The 25000-nt window shown below is 38.8% G+C and overlaps 1 protein-coding gene across 5 annotated transcripts in view; it reads right to left on the reverse strand.

The window, feature by feature from the left end:
* Positions 1-25000, reverse strand: part of ZNF536 (zinc finger protein 536) — a 345885-nt gene that overhangs the window by 270278 nt on the left and 50607 nt on the right. For 2 of the 5 annotated variants that reach the window (XM_066195027.1, XM_066195033.1), the window contains exons 2-3: positions 21156-21250; positions 8640-8706 (exon numbers count right to left, since the gene is read on the reverse strand). The gene's annotated coding sequence lies outside the window, so the exon portion shown is untranslated. Of the gene's footprint in view, positions 1-8639; positions 8707-18621; positions 18689-21155; positions 21251-25000 lie in introns of all 5 variants that reach the window. The other 3 variants (XM_066195028.1, XM_066195030.1, XM_066195029.1) reach the window with 3 other exon arrangements.

The raw sequence follows: 25000 nt of genomic DNA on the forward strand, positions 1-25000 counted from the left end.
GAGCACACCACGCTGAGGATGAGGCTGGAGAGGGTGCCAGCTCCCCCTCAGAGATTATTCTTCTGATTTGTCCTCATCACAGGTCTGACTGGAAGTGAGGGAGCAAGAGCACAGTCCCACTTGTCTATTTTCGACCCTCTCAGAGTACATTTCCCACACCACTCTTACTGCCCAGAGGGCCCCACTGGAACAAAGAGGGGTTGCTGCACGCTACGGAAACCTGAGAGACTATGTGGAGAACTGAACTGCTCAGAAAATATATCTGAAATACTTCAGTTAAGATGATTTTATTTCTAAATTAAGCAGATGTCAACAGTCTTTGAAAAAAATCATTCTGAAAAAAGAAGAAATAAAAGTGTTGTTTTGAGGGGGACACATTACCTGGCATGGAGAGTTTGTGCAAAAAGTTAGTCTCATATACTAACAAGCATAAAAAAACCAGACACAAACTGTCATTAAAAAGTCAGTGCTACCTTAATCAGTAAATAAATTGATATTTTTAGCATTTGTGCCAAGGCTGTAAGGTCAGTCTCTTGAAATAAAGTATTTGGGTGATCTGGGAAAATTTGCATTGACAATGCCTGTCAGTAAGAAGACCTTTGATCCATAAAGCTGAGAAATCCAGCAAGTCTTAACACGTTGTATTATTACAATAAATAATATTAGTAAAAACTTAAATGTACACATAAACAGGAGAGTACAGAAATATATTCAAAAAAATGCCTTCAATCTCCTTTTCTTCTCCTTTTTTTGGAGCGTTTCTGACACAAGTTTTGCCCAAATCCAAGCACTGCCTACTGCTGAACTTGATGTAGTAAATAAAGCTGCAAGGTTTCACACGGGATTGCCATGTTGTTGAAAGCACACCAGAACGGAGTTAGGAAAGCACAAATCAGTGTTGCAGGGCTGTGACTCTTTCATAAACAGAAGCCAAACTGTGTCAGTTTTCAAATAAGAGAAAAGACTTGCTAAAAGCTTCAAGATGTCGGGAAGAATGTGCCCCACAATGCCAACTTACTGCAATAAACCTAGCTCAGTAACTAGACTGTGGGCTTCTTTGTGTCTCATGCTCTGAATGCAGTAAAAAGACCTCTGTGCCTCCTGCTACAGGGGAGGGAGTCTGAAGAGGACTGAAAACTGACAGCTCTGAAAAATAATAAAGCAACAAGCAGAGGCAGACATGGTGATTCTCAGGAAGGACTGATATTAAAGAGTCAGAGCTGCTAAACTCATTAGCATAGGTAAATCTGTTAAAAATGACTTTCAGCTGACAATTTGGTTTCAACCCAAAACAGGCCAAAACTGACATTGCAATATGAAAATGTTTACCTTAGGAAAGTCAAAACACTGTCTTTAAATTCTGTCATTTATGTTTTGGTATGCTCTATTACAGTATAGCCCAACCATCTGAAATCATCAGATGTAAACCAGGCGTTTCAACTCCATCAAAACATTTGCATACCTTGCTCTGCAAACTTCAGAAAATATATTTTATGTTGGAAATCATGTCAATCAAATTAAAACGTTTTCAAGATAAAACATATCCTTAAGTGCTCGTTTTTATGAGACTGTGGGAGGTGATGTGTCCCCACAAAAGGAAAGAAAGGTTTTGAGGAATAAACACAAGCAGTGCCAAGGGCTGAACGCTGCAGGTGAAGGGTGGGGCATGAGGAGTAGCTCTGAAGGAGCCTGGTCATCTGATGCTCTCCGCCTGCGACTGGGCTCCCCAAAAGGACTCACTCACTTCATGTCCTTGTGCTCCAGGGTTTTGCTCATCTGGGAAACCTCCTCTGACCCTTGCTGTCAGCACAAGGATCAGTGGTCCATCACCTTCCTTGGGACTCTGCTGTGGGCTCCCCTCACCACCAGCCTCACGCTCTGCAAACCACTCTCCCAGTGCTGCTACTGGGACTTTTTTTGCCACATACAGCCAAGAGTAGAACAATTCTTCTCCTGCTTGGCTAGTGGAGAGGAGCAGGCTCCAACTGTGAGAATTTTCAACACCTCATATTATCCACGCCCACGTGTAAATTGTGGTCTCCCTGGCCCACTCCCGCATCCCTCTTCTTCTGTCTGTACCCTTCAAGAAAAGTTTCAGTTTTTAGTTGAAAATCAGAAAGCTGTTTTAGTTTTGTTTCTATATTTTTTTCAGAAATGCAAAAGCTGTCTAAAAATACTTTTAGGGTAAATTTGTGGGGGGGAAAAAAAAAGGAAAAGGGAGAAGGCAGCTTGTGTCACAAATGAGTGTCCCATTAGCAACAAACAGCAGTTTAAAAAAATTATTAGTTCTTACATTTTTCCATTGGTATATTCTCTTTTTCAAAATTTCTTCTCAATGCACATCAGGTATATAAAAAACAGGCATTGACAGCTGTCCATGAGCTTTTGCAAAGAATATGGGTAAAAAAATCTATTCAGTGAAAAAATACAAATATTAGAATGTGCATTTCACATACATTTGTTTCTAAGGCATATTTTGTTAGGATATTTCAATTATTTCTAAATATTAAACCAATTATTCCCTACTCCAAAGAGAGACTTGATCACAGTTTTTATTTTAAGATCATGGTTGAGTTCTAATATTTAAGCCAACCCAAGTCTGGAAGCAATAGAGCACTCGTGGAAAATGTATATACTTTTTCTTTACCTAAAGCCACAGCACAGTTCTCCTTTTCCCATCATTATTAGTATAAAAAGATTAGTACAAACAAAACAAAAAAAAATAAAAGAAAGAAAGAAATTTCACTCCTACTTTCGTATTTCTTTAGATCTTAACCTGACATTAATGAGCAAATACACACTAGGATGATGATCACACTGTAGGATAAAATGGCTCATATACTGTGTTGATAAGTTAAGATGAAAGAAATCCACAACAAAGACACAACAGTATTGCAGAGATATGTTTAGATTCCAAAATATTTGTATCAGTCAAAGATAGAAACACCCAAGACAAAAAAAAAAATAAAAACCTGATAAATAGAAACATCCACTTTTTCCTCACTTGACTGTATAATAAAGATCCTGTTTATTTTAAAGTGTTGCTCCATCACTTTGCCTGGCTGCCACATACCATACACAGATGCAGTATATACATATTTTCCATCTGATCTCTGAAGCCTTTGCTCCCATTGAATATCAGTGCCAACCCTACACAAGCATCTGAGGGTAGGATTTACATTACAGGAGACAAAGGAGATGCTCAAATGGGAACAGTACTAGCATTGAAATCCTGACCCTAGTGATCTAAGACTGCAGTTAAGATCTTTATGAGTAACATCTCTGACGCAATTCTTCCCAAATCCCAGAACAAAGCATTGCAATTTGCACTGGACTGGACTGTAGTAGAGAAGTTTACAGGAACCATGGCTGCAAAATCCAAAAATGCTGCCTGAAAGGCACTTTACATGACCCCAACCTCCATATAACCATCCTTACTTTAATTACACGTGTGATGGCACATTTCTTCATTTATATTCTGCTGGGTAGTACCCTCGTTTCAATAGCAGCCATATACCAACCGTTTCTCCTCTTATTTTTTTTTCTTCCAGATGAAGTTTTTCTTCCTCTTCCCAGACCAATTGGCTTATTTACCTAAGACATCCTGACACTTTATTCCATCACAACATGGCACTGTTCCCTCAAAGTGAGGTCGGTCATTAGATGTATCATTCTGAAACGTGAATATTAATGCCCAGAAGAGATGAACCGGAAGCATCACAGATGGACAAGAAGGGATTAGACACAAATTGGTAACAGGATTGATAACAATCCACGAGTACTGCAGGCACGATGACACATTGCCTTGATTGACAAGAACTACTCTTCCCAAATTGTACTTCCACAAGCACCTGCAATTCCCTCACCAGTCCAGATTCATAATAAACATTTTAAGACTGGTATTTTTGCTAATGGCATCAACCTGATGCTGAGCCCAAGTCAATAGGAAAACCATTTGCAAGGAATGGAAAAGCTGAAGGAAATGCAGAAGGCACGGTGGATGAATGCTGCAACAGTCAACCACGCACACTTAAGAGAAAAGAGGAAGTTGTAATCCAAAACAGAATTTTACAACAATAAAATATGATGTGCTCTGTTTAAGGAATGAGGCAGGACTTCACCCAGCAGTTCATAATAAATGCTGTGTGATCGGGTATTTTATATATATATATAATATCATGTTTAGCAAGATTTTAATTGCAGCTAGAAACTGGAACTGTTTAAAAGTGCTGCCCAACAGCCCCAGTAGGAGTCAGGCACTGTATGTAGAGGCACATTCAGGGGAAAACTAAAACACCTCACACATGGATACTTTTTGCCTCAATGACTGGAAAAAGTCATTTACCTAAGACAGTAAATCAAGGTGAAATATATCACCCCCACTGACTCTCCTTCTCCAATTAATCCTTTTTTGTCTTAACCAACTGCCTAATGATATTATCTTGTGATTTCACAGCTACTTGTTTTGGTGGTGGGAAAAGGAAACAACTAGTTACTCTTCATCATTCATAAAAAAATTTGAATTGAGAATGATTTAAGAGTTATCACTTAGAGTTTTTTCTGCTAAAGATAGGCACACATGGTACCGCACTGAAAGAGTCAACTAGATCTAAACTGGGAAAAATTAGTACAAGTAGAACACAAGGTTAACACAGCTTTATTCTCTTTGCTACACAAGATAAACCAGGTATTTCCGCCTAATATATTCTGTGCCTGACAAACTTCTGTAAAACTGAGCTGAGTAGTTTTTGCTCTGAAGGATGCAAACTGAAATTATTTTACAGAAAGAAAAAGGCCCAAAGTCTTCTTCCTTATTGATTCATGCTAGTTTTGCCAATTTACTTGTTAACGCAGCACAAGAATTTACATCTTCATTCACTTTGGATTTTTTTATGTTTTTTCAGGCCATTAACACCTCTGCCATCCCATTCCAAAGCCAGGCCTGGCTCCAGCATGGCAGTCAAGGCACACAGACCTAAGAACAACCTTCTGAACCAGGTTCTGATTGTTCCAACTTCTTCCTGTTAACCTGAATTCCATAAGTAATCTTAGCTGGGTGAATTGTGTCATGAACATGGGAGCATCTTCACTCATTGTTTTTTAAAATCTATGTAATTCTTGCCCTGCCTCTAAATGCTTTATATTAAATATTCACTAGAAATACACAGGGAATCTGCATATATTTCATAGTAACTATTCTTTTTGTTCTAAAGACGAAATGACTCTTTTCTTGGCTAACTTTTTTTTTCTCTTTTATTTCCTTTTTTTTTTTTTCCCAAATTAGAAATTGCAACCTGACTTGACAGTGGCTACAATCCCTCTCCTCGTGAATCTCCTGTTGCACAACACTTCAGAGAGAGATCCAACAAGATCTGACTTGGACAGTCAAGCTCTCCAGGAAAAGGGATGGATATGAAGGGCTCAACAGAAAATTCAGCTGGAGCTACGAGACAAACCATCAAATGGTAAAGCAGAAGGGCCATAAAATTTGTCTTGGAAGGAACTTCTCCCCCTCATCTCCTATACAATTTGAGAGAGAAGAAGGTGAAGAATGGAAGCTTTCAAGAACAACACATCCAGGACAGAAGATAAAATCTGCACGTTACCCTGAGGAAACGGGGTACAAAGTTCAGTCCTATGTTTGTATTTCTAAAGAGCGTAAAATATCAAATATCCCTCTTGAAGAATAATTCTCTCTCTAGTCTTTTGCACATTGCTGTATGACTATACAATAAATATTATCCTGCTCACATGCTTCTGTTTACTTAGTATACATTACATTTGATGCTATCTGGCAGCATGAGTTTTAGTTCTGTCATTTTAAAATATTAATAGTTGTCAATCAAAACAGAAAGTGCATAATAAAAATGTTCTAGAAACTAATAACCCTGTATTTCTACACCATCAGCTTGGAGCTAAGCATTGCTAAAAATGAGATTAATTATATGTTTGCAGAGGCCCAATACAATCAGACAGTCTTCTAAACAACATCCCCCTAGAAATGAACATAGACTAGATACATAATCGTATATATAGTGTGTATATATTAGGCAATACATGCAGCACTAAATTAATAGCATTATCTTCACTTGGCCCAGTCTTAAAAACCCTCACAATCTGCCCAGTGACAGTGTTACGTGGAGGATGAGAGAAAACGGTATGGTCAACACCAAAGTAATTGACGGAGATTTTCTGCAAATATTTGGAAGCATGGAAGCACCAAGGAGATACACACAAGACAGGTCCCTGAAGTTATGACCAACATATCATGGTAAACTGTTCAATTTAAGATAGAGGGTCAGAAAAATATCCTTTGAATTATGTCTGTCAAACTTTAGTGGGAACTTCGCTGCTTGGCACATTCAAACCTCCTCTGGACAAAGTATCAGCAAGTACCCTGCAGGGAACAATCCTGTAATGTCAGGAAGATGGACTAGATGTACAACAGGACTTTTGCTACTCCATTTTTTATTACTCTAATCCATCACCCTTGCTGAGGTGAAGTTTTATGTAGACCTTTAAAATTATGACCATTTGAAAATTATGTCTGTGTCTGTATAATATATACACACATATGGATGTAAGGTCTGGCTTTTAAAAACTCCAAGTAGAAAGACGTATTTTGCTCCTAATTTGCCCCTGCTATAGCTCTAACTATGCAATAATCTGGCAAATACAGATAGAAACCTCCAGTTATGGTTGTGGGAACACACAATTTACGGGCATGATTGTGACATGTGAATTTCCAACTTAGGCACTCAGGAATTGAAATATGTGTGCTGGGAACAAGATGGTAGTACTGGTCTGTGATATGGTTGGGCCACAAAACCAGAATCAGACTCTGAGCTTCACCCAAAAATAGAAAATCAGAAATCCCGCAAGGTGGACAAACTGACGTTGAAGCTTACGAATGAAGGTAAGGAGAAGTCGCCCAAGGTGCTCTAAACAAGATTATTTTTATCAAGGATTCTCAAGGAAAAAGTGAAATATTTTGTTTGGCTTCCTTCTGCCCGGGCCACTGTGGTTCTTCTGATATTTTTTTGCACTCCACTTTTGCAGAGAAGCTAGAACTCCCTATCACTCTTCTTAAAACCTGAAGCCCACTGAGGGTTTTGTACTGAAAAACTATTAACATTTAAGAGTCACTCGACGAAATGGCTGCAGAAAACACCTCTGTTCCCAGGCACTGGGTGGGGCAGAACCCTCTATGGATAAGCCAGGTGTGTTGGAGGAGAGGTTAAAGGCTTCGCTTTGCCCATGCATGTGTGTTGTCATTTCTGTTATTCCAGAGTGGAAATCCTCTTTCTGGCTAGGGCACTAGGCAATCACCCCTACGGTATGAGTGCCATAATCTCCATACTTCAGTAGGGAAGAAAAACAGTAAGAGGATATGGAGGAGGAGAAGGCCTTTTCCTTTTAATCTTTTAGACTGCAATAGCCATAATTGGCTTTTCTATACAGTTTGGCTGTAGTTTGTCACAGTGTTACAGTGAGAAACAGCAGCCTGCACTCGTTTTTATACACAAATCTTAATGACTTCAATTGCTGCTAAGGATTCAGAATGGTGGCAGGATATGGCCATTCACCATAAAGGCCCTAAAGCCTTCATAATTACTGAGTATACAGAATATTTATTATAGAGACTGCACTAGGCCTCTTTTGTGGGCTGCCCTGGGCCTGTTCTCTGAGCCACATCAAGCAAGAAGTTTAAATGAAACTGCTCCCAAGTTTCTGAAATGGTTTAATAAAACATATACTGACTGTAATATTCAGTTTATAGTAGAAAACTATTGCCCCTTGGTTTGAAAAATGACCTCTAGTTGGCAATTTTACTCTCAGCTTCATAGATTATAGTCCGCTGTTGGTCATTTTCTCAATCCACAGGGCAATACTTTTCCATAACAAGCTCAGACTGCAATCAGTATTTGTAGGCTGTTACACAAGTTGAGGATAATATGTCTCAACACATTCTATTATGTGACTAAACAAAAGAAATAACAACCTGGTGACACAGACATATGGAGAAAAGCAGAGCTATTCTTCTAATACTGAGATAGCAGAAAAACATATTTCTTTATATCGTGCTAATTTGTATTAAAATTCGTTGTCTTCAATACACAATAATCTCTAATTTGGTTTCTTCGTTAATAGTGTTTTGGTTTGTGTTGTCTTATGTCCTTTCTTATTTTAATGTAAAACGATAAATACTAAATTCTATTAGTATCAGATTTTTGAAATGACAAATAGTGACAGATAACCTGGCATTGTAAAATCACGTGAAAATGTATTCACATGGATATGTAAAAGATCATTTGCTCTTGGGCTCACAAAGCACACATTCATAATCTTACGGGTTTGATATTAGGAAGTTCCAATACAGTGCAGCAGACAAGATGCAGGTGATTGTTCCAGCACCCAGCTCTAGCAGCTAAATACAATTGAAATACCACATTTTGGGAAAAGAGCTCCCATGTTAGATAACCAAAGAGATAAATTGTGCTGAGAAGTCTCTGACCAGGAACTGAGGGAGAGCTGGTGTCTGTTCCAAGAGGTGCCCTGGACAGTTTTTCCAGTGACTGCTGTTTAGAAAATCACCCACCTTCCCAAAGCACAGGTACTGCAGGGCTGATATGACTTACCTGGCTGGAGTGTGGTGAGATTTAATTCTTTAATCAACGGGTGACCAACGCTCTTGCAGACCCTTTGCTGCAAATACAAAACATTCATATTTACCAGCCTAATATTCGTTCCAATCTGTAAATAAAACTCTGTGGTTAAAATGTGATACCCACCCACAGTCAGTGACAAAGGGAATAACTTCCCAAACTGAGGCCAGAGCACTCAGGCTAAGGGGACATTTTGCCACCCTTCCTCTAGAAATTACGAGTTTCCTATCCATTTAAAAAAATTCTGCAGATTACTGGAGATCTGTGCTGGGGCAGAAGGGAGAATCTTGGCTGGGATAAGACCCATATGACAGAAAGTTTCATTGTAGATCTCTGTGGGGGGCTTCTGAATCTATAAGAATCTACATCACTGCATTTTGGGATATTAAAGGGACAGATGATTTTTTTTTTCTTCATTTCCCACTATGTTCCTATACTGCTGCTCAATCACAGCTTCACCAGCGTTCTCTAGCTGGAATTTAAGTTGTGTGGATTCATTTAAACATACAAAAAGTACATGCAGAAGCTTCAATATGTTTGAGCTAAGAATGTATTTGAATGATTACCAGAAGGTGATGGCTCTTTATCTTACAAGTCTTCAAGGAATTTAGATGTTTAACTCATTAATAGTGTTTGCTGCATTAGATTTTATGTTTTCATGATTTTAGAAGAAAGGTTTTCTAATACAGGAAAAGAAAAAACAGTCTTTTTTTCTTTCCCCAACATTTTTCATTTTAGGGTAATAAAAGTGATACATATGTGCCATAATGTAATGGATTAATTAAGGAATATGATGTTTATCCTAGGTCTTGAGTTGTACATCTTCATAACTCACTCATAAAAATTAATGTATTATACCACGCTCCAGAATGATATATCTATTTTTACCATACCTGTTGAGAATAAATTGTTCTAAATTGGATTATCTTGATATCCAGTGAAAAATGTAAAAATTACATTGTTATTTTAAGAATTTACATTGCTGTGTATAAGAAAGCATAATCTTCTCACTGTGCTTTTGAACTGTCATGTTACTTCCACTGTTATGAAATCCTAATTGCTGCTGCCACACCTAAAATCAAATGCAGTGCATATTGTATTTCCTCATACACTGCATTTCCTATGTTAATCACAAAATCATATACAGTATGTTTTTGGCCAATTCTTTCATTACTGACTGTTCCTGTATGTAAGTAACACACAATTATGCATGCAAAGACTCATAAAATCCTCATTTCTAAAATCAACAGATGAAAAATCCCTAAATAATAATGTACAGATGTTTCATATTCAAATGAGCTGTTGGCATGTAATGCCGCCAATCATGCCAATGCATGCAATAAAATTGGTGAATTTCAAGGTACTCGGCATTTACAACGTATTTCTAATTTTTTTTTTAATGAAAAGACCATTTTAGGAAGATGGAAATGACAAATGTTCAATAAAAATATCATGATATATTTCTGATGTTCTCTTGAAATTTCCATGAGTGGTCAACTACCCTATATTTTTCCATACCAATTCCTGTCGCTTTTGCCTCAAGAAAGTTGATTTTTCGGTCCTTAAACTGCACTGCCTCACTAAAAGTAAATTATCTGCACGTTATCTGCAGAGTAATCCTCTTCTTGAATACAAGACAGAACATCAGAGTTTCTAATCCTTCACAGATAGAGTAATTCACATCCACTGTACGTTTTACTGTAAAGACAGAGTAATGCAATATGTTTGATAAATCATGTATGTGTCTGTGTACAAAGAAAAAGGTTTATCTCCTCTCCTACAAGATGCATCCGTATTAAAGCACACACACACACACACTCCCCATGCTGGCACTGCAACAATCTTTAGAAGTTCTATAATAGAGACATCTAAGTTTAAAAAATGAAGCAGCTCAGAGGTCAAACAAGTTCCTGATGAGAAGTGCTTAACCAGAAGTATTATTCCACTGATTGTAAGTTTTCATCCGTACATCAAACCCTAGAGTCTATTGATTAAATAAAACTGATTTTTTTTTTTCAAAGCAAAAGAGAATTAAATCATCCCCATTGTTTTCCCTTTGTTTGGAGCTATCACAGTTTGCACACTGGCCATGCGTCCTGCTTATAATTACAGCATCCTTAAGGAGAGCTTATTCTACAATGACTGATCACAGGTTTCTTGCCTTTTCCTCTAAATCTTCTGCTCCTGGTCATAATCAATGGCACTTGATGGCCCAATATTCTGATCCAATGTGGCAAGCAATATGATCCACGATCTGCTTAGAATCAATAAATTCATTTGCTTGGGGAAATTTTGGATCAGGACTACTTTAAGTATATGTAAATACAAGAATTTACAGCAATTATGCTGGCACATCTTTCCTTTCTCATACCTCTTTTCCTCTGCATAATTAGCTGCGTCATGCCTTAATTTTGCTCGCAATCCTACATGAAGGAATCCAGGCCAGACAGCCCTTGCAAAGCCTCACCAAAGTCAAGGTCTGCTGGCTGAGAGAACAGAGGGTCTCTTTCAGCAAAACACATCAAAACACTGCAAATCTTTATATTGCTGAGCCCCACATGGCATTGCCTGGGCTCTGAAACACCATCAAATGCCAATGTAGCATGAACATGCTTTAAAGGGCACCAACAGGTGCATACGAAAATCTTCTTGGAGTTGAGTTTGCTTTTCTTTTTCCCTTACGCAAAAATGTCCAAGTTTGGTTAATGGTCCCTTTGGTGTCCTGTGTCTCCAAGTCAGCCTCCAGGCTGGTTCCAGAGTACCTGGGCAGTGCAAACGTGCTCTGACACTCAGCTCACAACATAACACAGCCAGGATTCCCTGCCTAGAGGATGTGGTTTCCATTCTAGAAGGTGATCACTGCTAGGCTGAAAGGGAGCATCCAAGTTGACTTCTTGCAGATTAAAGGATACACACTAATCTCAATTCTGCTACTGTACACACACATTGTTTAGTAAATTGTATAAATTATTCTGAATATTTTTCTAAAGACCAGGAACTCTAATGTACTTTGAATCTTCATTAAATTAGCGTGGCAGACTAGGGTACATGTATAACTAGCAATAAAATATTAAAAAAAAAAATCCCTGTTACTTGTTTCACTGCAATGGAGTTACAAAACTGCAGAATGATGAGTAAATACAGACATCTGTACCAGTTTAGAAGGCTGCAGGTTGAGCTCATCTTTCAGCCCTTTAGTCTTTTTCCACTGGAAACCAGTAGTTCAGCACCAGCAGAGCAGAGATGAGAACCTTGTTTCTGCTAAGTAGCACTAATTTCTGCCCACAGTGACATTCAGAAGAGGATGAATTGAGTCACAGGGGTAAGAAAACAGTTTGCTTATGATGTGGCTGTCACCAGTGAAGATGAGTTTGTAACACCCTCCAAGCATCAAAACGACGCACAAAAGATACATTTTAAAAAAAATAAACTCAACAGATAGTCTTGCAAAATATATCAATGCAGTTCTTCAAACTGAAAAAGCAGAAGTCAGAAGATCAAGAACTCACAGTCAGGATTTTCCTATTAGATAAAGAACATAAGGATTCTCCTGAAGTCTTTGATTGATATATGATCTTTTCTTTCTTTTCAGGCAGAACAGCTGTCCAGTGAACTAGAAGAAATAGCCCTGAAGACAGCTTTGTGTCTGATATGACTTTGAGAGGGAAAATTATTCCAATGATAAATGCTTTACATGGAACATCTAATAAAATAAAATAAAAATGTCATCCATAAAAGAATTTTTCTTTCTATTTGAGTAAGCAATCCCTATCATCTGTGGGGCAGGGGTGTTGCTCTGTCTGAGACCCAAAAGAAAAGATATTTCCCTCAAAATTGGATTTGGAATGAACTTAACAAAAAAGAGGCAAGAAGAACTTTTAAGAGAAGGGCAACTGGGAAAATGCAGAGGGAAGATGAGAATTTTCTGAACATTTTCAGGATGCAGTGCAGTGACCTGGATGCATTGTAACTTCCTTTATTCTTCATTTCATTCATTAAAGAAATCTTCAGGGTGAAACGTGGGTGCTTTTCTGGCTGATACTTGCCACAGTGGCTGGATGCAGAGAGAGCTTGACTATGCTCAAAAAAATCCCAAAGCAATAACAACCAACACAAACGTCCTCAGCAGAAAAAGGTAAAAATTTGTGTCTATTTATTTAACCTAATGAAATTATGTAAATTACACGAATGGAGAACTACAGCCACTGTGAGAATTGATTGAAGTTATGTCCAGATTAGAGGAGAGATGGCTGTGAATGAAGCCTTTCTGGAGCTTGTTCTAGAGCTGTGTTTTGGCAGCATGGTGAGGGGCTAAGAAAAGGGCCTTAGAGAATGAACAGCCACAATGCTCAGATGAAATTTGTACATCTTTGTCGTTTTCAAACACGTCTCACTGTGACACTTCAGTGGATGGATGAGCACTGATGGATGCTGTCATACACAGACAGCAAAAGGAAGAGTAATCACAACTGTATTTTCCTCGAAAAATCAAATCTAGTATAGCACCAGCCATGGGCAGCAGGGCATCCATGTTCAGCCAGCTGCCCTCCAGAGCCTTGATGAATCTGCCACAGAGACTCTGTGCTCCATTAATTTCACCAAGACTAAGCAAAGGCCTGTCCACATCTGCTACAGGGCAGAAGAGCTCATGGCTTGGAAACACCTCACAGAAGAACATGATAAACCTTCCACCCATCCTCTTTGTCTTTCAACATGATGGAGCTGTCCTCAGTAACACTCTTCCAACTCTGACTCTTCTCCAAACCAAGGCCTTCTATTTCTGGCCAAGCATTTCTGTGTAGGCCCCTGTGAGTGTACTTATCCCAGAACTAATTACAATTAAATGCGTATTTTAGCACTGAGAAACTAGAGACAGGTACATGTTCTCATGTACCTTCGCACAGCTAGAAATCATTTCTCTCCCTTCCCTTGCATAACTTGAATGCCCTTCCTCCCCTATCGCAAACATTCTCCTTAATCCCTGTCTCTGGAGTCCTCCTTCTGCCTCCACAGAAGGTGCCATTCATGCTGCTCCTCTGTGTGTTCCCAGCAAAAGTTGACACCCACCTGCTCCTCTGCCACCTGCCCCCTCCCCTCCCATTACCGAGCGCCAGCCCCTGCTCTCACGCAGATTCTCGATCCACACTTCGCAGAGATCCTGCTCCATGGGATTCCAACAACAAGAATGAAAGATAAGAACATAAAAGCACCGTCAGTGTGGTGTCCCCTTCAGGAAGCCAACTAAATCTGATAGACTCTGTCCTCTCTGGCCCATAAGCAGGAAAGGGCTGAGAATTTAGACGACAGCAGTTCAGAAAGCAACTCTATATGGTCTATAACCAGCCAGCACCACCTAACAAGGAGCGTTTGCCTAAGTCTTTACTTTTGAGGCAATCAAATAGCACTTTGAAAAGATAAAATCACTTCCACGCATACACGTTACATATATATTTATATGTTTCCCCTCATTCTCCCTCACTTTTAGTTTGCAGTGACAATCAGCAATTATTTTACAGAGAAAGACTCTAACAAACTTATGGGATGCCTTCAGTAATAAGATAATTATTTGTAACTCTGTAAAGAATTATAATTTTTAATTTAAAAAGAAATCAAATAAAAACAGCTTTCATCTTTCCTACTATGTGAAGAAAACATTCTCTGCCTACAACTCAAATTATCATTCTCTCCTTTGTGCAAAATGAATTGACCCAGAAAACTAAAAGGGTAAGAACCCATATTTGCTGGGCTTATTCAGCAGCCAAAAGTTCATGAAAAACACTGTTGTGTATCACATAGCAACCACTTGATGCCTATTGTTAAAATACAGTAGTTATTCAAAAAGTAAAATTTTGCATTCTCAAATAAGAAGCCAGGCTGCAATGTGTGTTTACTGTTTTGGGGAAATAGTCATCTTGCCATTTTCTCTTTTTCCATAGCCTTGGCATATTTGGTCAGCTATGCAATGTGCAGTTACCCACAGGAAAGAAAAGGAACACAAGAATTTTCCTCTAATGTTGAGCTCACAGGACAATGTCCATTCAAAGCAACACTTGGGATCTCTATTAAGAGCGTTAAGATGTGCTCTATTTTTATCCAGCCACACTGGCAGTAAAAATGTAATATTCCAGGGAAAGGGCATGAGGGAGAAAGGGAGAAAAGCTTCTGCTTTCTGACTGTTAGAGCTGCACACTTCCCTCTGTTCTTAAAGCAAGCTGCTCCTGGAAAGTCATGTACGTGTGCACAGGTGTCCACACTGCTCCTGCCCGTTTGCACCTCCTCCCAGCACTGCTGCCTGGCACTACAGCTGGGCAGAGGTATAAATTTCACAAACATCTCCCTCTTTACCTTTTCCCCGGTTCTTTTGTGGCAGAATAGGCTTTAAAAAGTGAAATAAAAGTGAAATTTGTTCAGAAGGAAAGTCAGATGAGTCAGAGAAGAGATTAACAGTTTCTGATAATTGGAGTTTGTATTACTCTAAAATATTTGAAAAGCAGTGGCAGACCACTTGAGCTACTCTGACTTTACCAGATTTCCATGAGAGCTGAGAGTCAGCCCTCAGTTCGTCACAATTGCATCAGACCGTCTATTTAAATTATCAAAGCAAAAGGATTCTGCTGAAACAACTTCTGGAGAAGATGAAGGAAAGAATAAGAAAGGTATAAACTCCCTTCTAGGTTGTATTATGTGCTGTTACACAAACAGTGCAACTTAGAACTTCAAGATAATGACACTTTTAATACCAGAAGGGAATGGCAGACTTGCTTAGCATAACTTCGAGATATTTCATCAAGGCTGCATGCAAACAGGTGTGCCACATTTTTGCTAGTGGTAAGATGCTTGTTGAGATTATCTTCTTATCTAGGAGCATGTTGAAACTCTTTTTGAGCAGTTAAAATAAGACAGTGGCAGAAAGTAGATTAAAAGGGAGAAAATGTATGAACACAGACTTTGAGCCCAGCTATATCCGGGGATGTGTGTGCTGTTTCCACAGTCTCTGAAAAGAAAAGCGAGGGGTAGGCAGCAAAGCCCACATGAATGCATGAAGCTGAAGAGGAAAAAATGTGAGAATGAGTTAGGTCCCCAGGAGCAATGAGATGGGCTTTAGGCTTTGAGAGAAGGATCTGGCTGTTACCAATACAAGATGAAAAGCAAGGATGTATGGAGCTGCAGCTCACCTGCTGCAAGTGTTTCTGCTTGCTGAAAAATAAACTTCTTTACTGGAGGTCAGAGCAGATGCAAAAATCAACATCTCAGCTGGCTTACAAAGCAGAAGTATATGTACAGTTAATTCAATCAAAGGCAGATCAGGGTTTACTAGGCAAGGATTGTCTATACACAGGAATTGGTTTGGTCACTGGTCGGTGATCTGGCCAGGACACGATGTGGTAATCAAACATGCTTATGGAAGAGCTGCAGTTGAAATATTTCCGTCGAGTAATTTATCAGTAACATACAGCACAACTTCACGAAACGAAAACCAAGCGATTACATCCAGTGCACAACCAAAAATTAAGAAATCTTTCCCCCAAAACAATGAAAGATATATACTGAAGAATAATGCAGAACTTGTCTAGCACAACTCAAATTCTCCTCTGAAAATGTATGCTTCTCTCAGAAGCAGATTCCCAGCACAGGGACTGGTAATTTATGATCCACCAAAATACTCTGTTGAACGAAAAAGTAATACCTACACCGTGCCTATGCAAATCACTAAGAATAAGTGACTCCAAGGACCAGTAAGAACAAAGCCCAAAACTCCTATCAAACATTATCTGAGGTTTGAAAAAGTCAAGACAAAGTGTAATTTTTTTTAAATGGGGATAAATTGGGATTTCTGTAACAATTGACTCATTTTGCCTGCTTTTATCTAAGGATCTCAAAGAGCACTCCAAGTGTTAATTAAATTACAAAGCATTTTTGAGACAGGTAAATGGTATTATGCCCACTGGGGAACAGAGAGAACATTTATGTTTCATTACTAAAGTCACACAGTAATCCAGTGGCTAGTATTATAACCCAAGAACTGCCAGTAGACAGTTCTACTCATTGACTTGATGGCTTCACAAGAGATAAAATTAGCCTTAAAAGCCAAAAATACTTCTCCTCTTGTGCTTTTCTATCTTTCAGGACTAGGCCGAGATTCTTTAATTTTATTTTATTCTTCTTCCTCTGCTTACTGGGAGGCCTTTCTTTCAGAGTCACACAAAAGAAGCCACTTCCTAACCTACCCAAGTGTGTTAAGGATCACGGTACAGCAACACGGGCAGGAGCTCAAACAAGGGCAGTGAACTGTAATGGGGCTCTTTAACAGCTTGTGCAGCTGCACCAGAGCCCTCTTCTCCCTCCTCTAACCAGTCCTGCTCCCAGAGATGACACATCAGGGCCTCTGTCCCATCAGAATAAAGAGGGACAGATTTGCTGATGAAATAATCCTTGACTGGCCGATTCACTGACTTCCAATCCTACTTTACCAATGAGAGAGACATAAAACTACCCTGAGGAACCTGGAGCCTCAGGCGCTTGGTACAAGAATCTCTCACTGAATGGAACATTATCAAAAAAAAAAAAAAAAAAACCAACCAGACCCTGAAAATTCTTTTGAGCATGGAGAAGTCTATTCTGCAGTCTCCTACATCTATTTTGAGTTGCATGTGGAGAAATGAGGGAGGAACATTTCACTGACCTTTCTATTCTTAGCCCAAAAGAGAGAACCACCATTTTTCATTTCACCTTGGCCCTGACTGGTAGAACTGCAGGATGCAGGAGCAATAAAGCAGTAAGGTATAATGCAATCTGCACAATACACAGTCCAAACCTTAGGCATCTCTAATTCAAGACTGGTACAGCTCGGTTAGACCTTTAAATAATTATATCTCCATTAGTAAACTAATTTTGGAGAGTAAAAGGCTTTTCTATTTTCTGCGTAACTATCTATTACTAAAAACAGGGAAGCATCTTTTGGAACTCTCCTTAAGCCTTTTGAATACAATGCTAAACCAAGATTTCAGGCTTTATTTTCCCCTTCGTTTCTTGTTATGTCATGAAGAATCAGCTGTGTGGAAGAGATGAGAATGTCTTTGATTTAAATGACCAAGACTTAAGATTGTCTTTACCGTGGCAGAAAATAAAACTGCTGCATATATTTCCAGTGGCAGTATTATTGTTACATGGTATGACAATCACAATCTTTTTTTTCCTTTTCCTAAAAATATGTCTAAAGAACCACACAGCTTATATACTGCATTCAAAATATTTTTCTTCGTTTACATTGATTGCATATTTCAAATCATGTTACAGCTGTATCGCTTAGCCTAAATCAAATAAGGAATCCACATAAATGCATACACACACTTTGCTTGTTTTCAGACATTCCCAGTATTGACAAGATTAAAATATTTTTCTCATTCATTATTTATTGTGATATGATGAAACAGTAAGAGTATGTATTTAACAAACATCACAAAGTAGAGTTAAAATGTGGACATGCAGTTTCATTTTGATTTTGCTGCGACAGTGTTAAGTATGTGACTCCCTGACTGCAATTATGACATCTTGGGGTGATGAAGATTTAAGACGCTTCGCAAGGATGCAGTGTTATCCCAACTCTTCAGCCATGCTGATTAGGAGCATTATTAAACAGATGAACCCAAGACTGGAACGTCCTGTTGCAGAGGACTGGGGGAGTCAGTGCTCAATGCAAGAGCAGTACCAAACCCCTCCATGCATCCATCAGTGCCTGAATGAAATGACTGAAGGCAGTCACTCACACCACTCCAACACTTCTACAAGCACCCGCGTTTTTTATTACTGAAAACTGTGTTCTCTGGACCATTTCTCCGCCTTTTGGGTGAACTGGCAGTATAGCAGCTGGAGCTTGGGGTCAAGCAATGCTGTCTCTGGGTGAAACTCAGGTACGGGGCAGATTTGTGTGGTTTGGGCTGTCAGGTATATTTACCTTGGGTTGAAAACTACAGGCATGATCCCAGTTTCCAGCTCACAGTTGGGCACCGTTCTGCACATTTCTACTGGCAAAAAAAAAGCAAGGAAGTGCCAAAGAGCAAGCACCACAGAAAAGGAACTGTAACCAAAACTGGTTCTGCTGGGCAGAGGAGCAGAGAGCTTGCCTTCTGCAGAATGTGGCAGTATCTGGGTTAGAATGTAGGAAGAGACACATTTTAGCCCAAATACTTATTCTTGCATATTGCAATCTAAATATACCCTCTACGATAAATACAGCAGAATAATCAGAAGGTACCGAATGCTTAAAATGCACCCTTAACAAAGCAAAACAATGTAATGCATATCTTCCTTTACGTGTCAAACAATTTGCCTAACAAATCATAATAATGCAGAATGATATAAAATTCACCCATCAAGCCCAAATGCATGCACGAAGATTACCATGGCAAAGAATTGTGAATTTCATTAAATATGTTAAAGGCAAAAAAAAAAAAAAAAAAAAATTCCGCTTTGAAAAATAGTAATCCTGTCTTTCAACAAAAATATTATAGGAAGCTATGAATTTGGTAGATCTGAATAGGATGTTGGTACATGTTTTACTAAGGTAATATAATGGCACACTATTATTAGATCACATTAATCATTACTGTGCCAAAGGCACTGACAGCACCACTGAAAAGGATTGAAAGGGCTGGTAATGGATATAAATTACCCATTGTGTGATAAAAGGATTTTTACTAAGAAGGTAAGAATAAAACAGCAAATTTCTAATATAACTGTTGTGTAAAAACCAAAATAAAAGTAATCCAGTCAGTAATATCCACAAAATCAGAAAGTAAGCACTTTTGAAACAAGATAAAGTCACAATAAAAACTGTATACAATGTGAAATTAATTTCGTGCTGCATAATATTACTATCAATTTAAATAGTTTACATGATGACCTCTATGGTCAAGAGAAAGGTAAGCTTTGTTAATTAGAATTGAGTATAAGCTTCTGCATGCGTATTTTAAGTTTGTGGGCTTGGAATTTTTTCTGCCTTTTTTTTTTTTTTTTAACATCTAATGGCTTCATAACACCCCCCTGAAATTCAAGACATGTTGAGAGTTTTCTGTTTTGTGCATTAACATCACAACAAACAGCACATCCCTCAGATGGTTTTATTTGGATTCCAAATGCTATTACAAAACGAACCACGTCTTTGCTGAGCTATTTAACCATTTGATTGAAACCATTTGTATCACTAATTGTCCGGTCCTGTGCTCCTCCTTTACTCTGGCAAATATTTCCTGATATTAGTGGGGATCAGTGGAGAGAATTGGTCAAACTACATCCTTATTTACAGCATTAAAAAACACACATATCTTCTCTGAAGCTGATGGAATTATTCTAGAATCAAGTCACCGTAATTCTTCTCAAGTCAATTGTCTAAAATAAAATCCAGTAGCTCACATTCAATTAGTGAGTTTTAAAAATTGTGAGCCATACTCTTAAATGATATAAATTCGTAGAGTACAGACATCAATCCTGAAAACACTTACGTCTCTACTTAACTTTACTCACGTGAGTAATTCCATTAGCATCAGTAATTCAATACCTGCTTATGCATTTGCAGTACTGAAGCCTTAATATGCCTGGATATCCTCTCACATCACCTATAAATCAGCACAATTCCTCTGAATCACAGAGTTTCTACTAATTCACAAGATATAAAAAGGAATGGACAACCCAGTATAACAATTAAAATAAAGAAATAACATAAGAATTTGATTTGGGAGCAGAAGCTATCAGAAATTTTGATTTAAGAATCAATTAATGCATGTGGAATGTGGAATTAATTATTGGTTATTTCCTAGGAAGCTAGACTTTTATTTCAAACTGAGGGCCAAATAACCCAATTTTGATTTCACACTTATTTCCACACCAATCTGATTTCTCAGACTTTACAGGAGCTTTTCTTCTCCTGCACTGGAATAGCTCAGAGGAAAATCACACATACAATGTAGTACACCCCTCCACCCACTGATTTTCATGGGTGTTCTTCTCATGCTAATATACGACGGAATATGGTTCTTAATAATATGCATGAGATGTTCTATTGAACTTACGGGAGGAAAAAAAAAAAAAAAACAACCAAAAAATGATAAAATGAATTTAATCAGGAGTGTCATGGGTTTTTTTAAAATCAGCAGTCTGATGATAAAGTAATAAATGATGATTCATCCCCAACACAATTATTACATATCAACTGCATAAAGATGAATGCTCATGATTTTACCGAGCAGAATTTTTTCTTGAAAAAATCTATTTGTAGCTCACTACAACCTGAAAGAACCACAAAAAAAAAGTTTTGCAAGACACAGACATAATATTTTTGAAGACTAAAAAAAAAAGTGAGAACAGATTTAAAAATCCAATTTAGGAACCTCATTTTACTCTTTTTTTTTTTTTTTAATATGGAAAAAAAAGCCCTAGACTCAGATCCACAAGCAGAAGAAAACATTATGAGAACAGTATAATTTTTCTTACCAGTTATTCTTAAGCCAACGAATCTGTTCCCTGGATGAAGAAATTCTTAAAAGACACAGGATAGGTACTGAAGGTCACAACTGGAAAAATAAAACCTGTGAGAAATTTAATATGTCAAAACTCAGTGTTTGAATCAGACATTTCCATTAAAATATTACAATGCCACCTCAAGCAGACAATCTACAGGACAGCAGAGAGCATTAAGAATTACAATATTAATGGGATTAGCACCTTTTATTTTTTAGCTTTCATAATGTACGTGTTTGGTGGTCATTTCATATTTGGAACTGAAAACTTCTTTCATTTCTGGATTGTTTTGAGAGGGAAAACCTCCTCTCAAGATAATGATGAGGAACAGAATGAAATTCTTCTGATCCTTTCCCCTAGACAGTACAGCAAAAGAGGACAAAACAGGATAAAACAAAAGTTTCATAGCATACTCCAGAAACCCAGTTATTCTCTTTGACATTGATATTCTAATCTTTCAAACTGAGTAAAAAGAGAACAGCTACTAATTGTATTTTTACTTTTTTTTAATTCCATTTTATAACAGAAATAAGTCCTTTGTAGATGATCTCATCTAATAAACCCTACTTAAAAGAGATAAGAGCCAGCAGTAAAAGCCAAGCAGAATACTTCCAAGATATCTGTCAGTAGTGAATTTAGGGCCATTACATTAGTAAGCAAAATAGAAACAAAAACAAAGGGCGTTCTTAGAGCAAAATAAAGTTCACTCGACTGAAGCTATAATCTGAAGAATTTATGACTGAGAATTCTAACTATGTTTATTCCTATGAATGTCTAACAAATAAAATTAAAGGTCACTTCCAAATAATACACTTTGTACATCTACATCAACCAAACTCTTTCATGCAGCAGGCTCTGAAACCCCAGTTCAAGCACCACAGCCTCAGGGCTCCACCTTACCAACACGGATTGCCCAGAGAAGCGCTGGCTGCTCTGAGAGCCGCAGTGGCAGCCTGTGGTAGTCAGTGTGGACAAAATTGCAGCCTTCATTTTTGGGGGAAATGATCGGGAGCTTGGCCATTGTACTGCATTTGGTTTAAATTGGTCAGCGCCGACAGGACCACATAGTTGCTCAACCCTATTTGTTGGCTTGAAGGGTAAACAACAATTTTGAGGGCTCCTCTTGACGATGAAAACAGTATGAAATAATTCTGAAAACAGAAGTTCACTACTCAGCAGCGCAGCCCTCCCTTAGTGCAATACCGAGACAACACTTCCCTTGTATCCTCTAAGATCCCTGCTGTGCCCACCTTGTCAGGATTGTCAGCACCTCCCCAGTGCAAAGTGCTCCTGCAGCGTCCCACTCTGCCCACACCACCTCCTGTTCCCCTTGGGCTCCCCTCCACACCAGCCACAGGCTGCCCATTGCCACTGCGATGGTTCACCACAAGGCTTCCCAAATCCTGCTGCTTCCCTCCTCGCTTGCAGACTGAACCAGTCTTTGCCATGTGTTTCAAAACCTTTTCCAAGTGATAATTCTGCCACACAACTTTTCTGACACAGGAGAACTACTCCAATTAAAGCTTCAAGCTCCTTCTTTAAAACTCACGTTTCCACAGCAAATCACCAACTATCCTGCAGCAATCACCAGGTGTGCCATGCCCATTGTTCCTCATAGCTAGGAAGTCATTCTTCCCTGCTCTCTCCTCATGCCCAGTTTTTTTTTTTTACCTGCCACTTATCTCTAGGTTTATATTTGAATTATAAGCCCTGAACAGCAAAGCCTGTCCTCTCTCTCCTATTGAGCTGAATGGGTGATGAGCAGGAACAAGGCATTACCCCAAGGCAGAACCCATTTATCAATGGGTAAATCCAGCTACATGAGAAAAAAAAATAATAAAAAAAACCATTGTCAAAGTCATGAGAAGCACCTACAATGTTGACTGTAGAGAATAAAAATCCTCTTGTAACTGATCAAAGGAAACCCCTGTCATCAGATTTGGTCTTCCTAAACATGAAATTGAACCTAGATAGGATTCAGATCCCATTTATGAAGGCCCATACCATTTTAGAATTCAAATAAGTGAATTTCAGTTACTATATTTGAACACATGGAAACAGCAAATTCCTGGACTGCTGCAGATAAACATAGGTCCCATCCAACATTTTCTGTTGCACAGGATCTAAAAACAGTGACAGCTTGTTTGTCTGGAATTTCTGCTTTTGTTGATGTCTTAAAATCTCAAAGATATACCTTTCTAAATGTTTACTTGCAGCTCATTCAATGTAAAAGCCAAGAAACAGAAACAAAGATAATAAACTGTTAGGTTTCTAAAAGATGTTATCTCACTGAACAGGTTCTTAGTACTCCTACACCAGCATCACAGACCACATTTTTGCTATGCTATTACAAGGCTACTTGTGTTTAAAAAAAAATTCAGCTTTTACATACACGCTCATGACTTGCAAAATTCTAGGAATGATTCTCAAGGGGCTTTCACTAAGATGCTTTATAAATTCTGATGACAGACAGAACACAGTAAGGCTTCATCTCTTAAAGTCCTGTACTGATTTGTTTGGAGGCTTCATGTCATTGATCAGCATGTCAATGTCTCTTGCAATCTGCTTTCCAGTTCATGACTGAGAGTGAACCCCTCAGGTTTAAAACCTTAAATGATTTAAGGTCTGTGATACATAACCTTACGAACAAATTGGGAAAATCTGTAGCTTTACACATTAAACTGTAGCAGAAATGATTTAAAGCCTTATAAAAAGGTACTTTACTTACCTGTGCTAATATTATTCTAACACATTTGACACTGACTATGTAAAGTTGATATTTTAAAGGTACAGGCAGCAAGCTGCTTGGAAACAAATTAAGACAGTTCCACTTAGGTCAAATTGGGCCAGTTTACCAGTGTCTAATACACTCCCTGGCGTTAAAAAATGGCACCATGAATCCTTACAGACCAATTTATTACAGTAAGCCTTCCCACAGTAACGCTGCTGAGCAGTTGCACTTGGCTCAGTGAGTGATCCAGCACACCCCAAGAGAACAAAAAACCCCGAAGATCTCCAGGAACAGAACGACAAAAATAAAAAGTAGCGGTGAGACATAACTAGGGTATGACAGCACAATTTCTGCTCATTCTTAGAAGATGCTTATGTAGCTCATTCCTTGCAATGAATTAGAGACAAGAAAGGGAGAAAGTAATCTTGTCTCTCTGATGAGCGGGGGCCAGAAGGATTTCTGCGCGTTACAGATGGAAATCTAACACACAGCAAGGGAAAACAGAAGCTTGAGCATGGACTTATTCTGAACAGGACTTCTCCCCAAATGCTGAGACTAAAAGTCTTCATTGTGTGGCCTTAGCTGCACATCCCATTCCTGTTCAACTCAATGCTAAAGCCCTGCTAATCTCAAGGAGACAAGGCTCAGGCCCTCTGTAAACTGCATACCCTTTCTGATGGAATGAGGTGTCGTGTTTAAATAATTATTCCCTATCAGCTGCTTTTCGAGGGCCTCTTAAATTGCCATGGCATAGCTGGTCTCACCCTGGGCACATCAGAGATGCAGGGACAGAGATAGGCAGGGAAAGAGGCTCGATGACAGCACAAAGCCAGCCCAGGAGCCGTGCAGGACACCCTTCCCAGGCCTCCACGTGAGCACTGCAATCATCATAAATGCAGGATGGGACCAGCGGGGCCTGCAGGGTCCACTTAGTGTCACTGGGAGTTACATGCATAAATGAAGAGAGATAAACAGTCCCTAAAGCAGGATGCTGGAATAAATCTCAGTATTTTTCCACTGTTCCCAAAAAACATGAGATCTGACACCACTTTTCTCAGGCTGGGGCATGGTTTCCACCCGTGCCACC

The sequence above is a fragment of the Chamaea fasciata genome, unplaced genomic scaffold (genome assembly GCF_029207755.1).
Source record: "Chamaea fasciata isolate MVZ Bird 193981 ecotype frontalis unplaced genomic scaffold, bChaFas1.0.hap1 SCAF_12, whole genome shotgun sequence".
Classification (NCBI taxonomy): domain Eukaryota; kingdom Metazoa; phylum Chordata; class Aves; order Passeriformes; family Sylviidae; genus Chamaea; species Chamaea fasciata.